The following is a 3,167-nucleotide window of genomic DNA, read 5'->3' as shown; positions in this document are numbered from 1 at the left end:
AGCCTTTAAACCGATAAATAATAAAATTAAAACTGAAAAATATATCTAAATTTTTTTTTCGGGAGGGGGAGTGGGGGCGGGGCAGTAAAACGAAAAAATAACAGAAATTTAAAATTTTTCTTTTGTGCGCGGGGTTGGGGTGGGTGATGGGTGGTGCAGAAAAATGAAAAAACAGAAATCTAAAATTGCAAAAAAAAAATTAAGGTAATTTTTTTTTTTTGCGGGGAAGGAGGGGATGGAGGGGTAGTAGGGTGGGTGGTAATGGAAAAACTAAAATTTGAAAAAATAAAACCTTTTTTTGGAGAGATGGTGGGGTGGGTTGGTGAGGGTGGGGAAAGAGTTAGTGAGGGTGGGGAAGGGGTTAGTGAGAAGGAGCTTTGGAGAATGTTTTCTCTTCTCTTGATAAAGAAACATTTTCCTTTAATTGAGAAAAATGAATTGATAAGGAAAATATTTTTCAAAATATTTAAACCAACTAAATATGGGAAAATTGAAAAATGTTTTCCGGAAAATGTTTTCCTTCGTATCAAACACACCCTAAATTTCTTCTATTATTAGTAAGTATAAAGAGGCTACTGTAGTCACCGGACGAACCTTCAAAATATATGAGTTATAGAAAGAAATTGTCACAAAATACTTTATACTTAAGCACTCATTTTCTTGTAGCTCAACAACAAAATAAATCATTCAATATCCAAATCCGACATCCAAATCTTTTGAAGTACTAACTGAAGTTAATTTATCCTCTTCCCAATTATTGGCTAGCTACTGATTTTTCATTTATTTCTCCATTCTTTTCTTGAAAGGTTAGCCACTTAACCACTTCATTCGAGATATATATCAAGAAAAATAAATACTACTAATAAAAAGGAATGTATCCATAACCTGCTGTGAGCTGAAATATGGAACTGCAATTACACACACACACCTTTTTAAACCTTTTAACTTTCCAAACTGTTGTAGTATTGATTTAAACAATAAAACTCTTCTGATTAAAAATAGGCATAAAAGCCAACATCAAAATGTATTCCTTCGGGATTTAACAGCAGAATGAGAAAGGACAGGAAGTCCCCAATGACAAGAAAATACAATTGCAGGACATACATCTTCCATATTTTTCATTCTTTTCACTATCTCCCTATATATTCTAGCAATCCTCCTTGGCAATATTACCATAGAAAATGCCTTCCAATTCAACTTTCTCGACCGTGATAACTTTATACCTTTAAATCTTCCATTCATTTTCTTGATTAGCCAACACCTTCTTGGCCTAGTTGCAACTTTCAGATCTTCAACTCCGCCAAGTCTCTCATATCTTCCTTGAAACCCCATCTCCAGCAACATAATATCTTCAAAATTTTAATGATTCTTGGACTAATTATATGCAGAGAATAACATTCTCCAATCAAGTATTTATACAAGAAAGAAGATGTTAAAAGAGAAAGAATGCATGCGCCGTCAGTTAGCACATGAAAAATCTTGCTCTTTGTATTACTTCAAAGAAGTAGATATAACAGAAAAAGAGCAGATTGATGATTCCTTCAACACATGGTTAGGATCATATTATAGAACCAGTGCATTGTATATAAGGGAAAAAATTAAAGGGGAAGTTAGAGAGCAGAGTACTAAAACAAGTTGAGTATTTAAACGAGAAAAGATGCTCTCCTATTCTTTTGGACACATGGCTAGCACCAGAGGCGGATCCAGGATTTAAACTCTATAGGTTCAACTTTTAAGATTTTTAATATTGAACTCATTATATTTTTAAAGTTATGGGTTCAAATCTATTATTTTTGCAATTTCAATGAATTTTTACACATAAATTTCTACTCCGCATCGAAAGTTATGGGTTCAATTGAACCCATAACTAACGCACTACATCCGCCTCTGGCTAGCACAATGGATTTCAAGCTTTAAACAGACTTACCAGCTCAATATTCTGCATTGCCGCTCTCCTCTGTTACAAAGTTTTGTTTGTTTCCTTTGATAATATAATTAGCAGATGATGAATGGAATGGAATATTATTGTCATGTGCAATGATTGATATGAAATTTTTTAAATAATGGAATGCCAATGATTTATTTGGAAGATGTGGAGTTTTTGCAGCTTTCCATTTAGAAACAAGACAAATATCTAGTTATTTTCTAATGTATTTGACAGAGATTAGTTTGGAAACTTTCGTCTACGGACAGAGATTGGTCAAGGCCTAGGAGCTAATCAGTCTAAATTGTCTATTTTCGATAAAACAACTGTTCTAAATGTTGTTTAGTCTAAGGGATTCACGTCTAGCTAAGGCTAATGACATAATTGAGGTCTAAATTACGAATGCTAAGTATGGCTTAGAAGAGGTCTTTAAGTATTTAAACTGTCTTAATTTGGCTAAAGGCTAAGACATCTGTTTTGTTGATCAGTGTTTTAGCTATTCTAATTTAGTTAATCAAAGGCAATTAGTTGTAAAGATTTAAACCCAAAGGGATCGTTTGGTATGCGGACTAAATTATTCCGGGTAATCCCAGTACTAATTTATACCAAATAAGAGATGAGATAAAATAATCTCACATTTGATGGATACGGTGAGATAAGATAGGATATTCTAGATTAAGTCTGGATTAAATTTATACCTTGTTTGGTTGAAGGTATAAATTTATCCCAGGATAAATTTATACCGCCAACCAAACAACATAAATTTAATCCATCGTATCCCACCTTATCCCTCATACCAAACAGTCCCTAATATACAAGCTATGGGTATCAAAGAATGGTTTTAAGTTACTCCATCCGTTCACTTTTACTTGTCCACTATACTAAAAATACATTTTTACTTTTACTTGTCCACTATACTAATAACTAAATCAAGAGAAAGACGACATTTTTCCCCTGCTTTACCCTTATACATTAATTATGTATTTCCCAAATCATTTCCTAAGACTTTTGGAAACACTATCATTATTATGGGTAAAATTGTAAAATATATACTTCATTTATTGTTTCTTAAGAGGCGTGCAAAGTCTAAAGTGGACAAGTAAAAGTAAATGGAGGTAGTAGTTTGTAATACTATTGTCTAGAGTGTTATGTCGAGGAAGAGGCAAACCCGAAAATAAAGAACACTAAATTCTAACGTGGAAAACCGTTCAAATCGAAGGTAAAAATCACGGGATCACAAGGA

The 3,167-nt window shown here is 33.2% G+C and overlaps 1 non-coding gene across 1 annotated transcript; it reads right to left on the bottom strand.

The window, feature by feature from the left end:
• Positions 1-1,241: 1,241 nt before the first annotated feature.
• On the bottom strand, positions 1,242-2,000 carry LOC104242730 (uncharacterized). The gene is made up of 2 exons (XR_011402970.1): positions 1,928-2,000; positions 1,242-1,374 (listed from the first exon to the last, which is right to left on the bottom strand). It is a non-coding gene; the product is annotated as an uncharacterized protein (transcript).
• Positions 2,001-3,167: the final 1,167 nt, after the last annotated feature.

Source organism: Nicotiana sylvestris, chromosome 1, assembly GCF_000393655.2.
Source record: "Nicotiana sylvestris chromosome 1, ASM39365v2, whole genome shotgun sequence".
NCBI lineage: Eukaryota > Viridiplantae > Streptophyta > Magnoliopsida > Solanales > Solanaceae > Nicotiana > Nicotiana sylvestris.
Note: the sequence above shows the minus strand (reverse complement) of the source record. Positions and strands in the feature narration are given on the sequence as shown.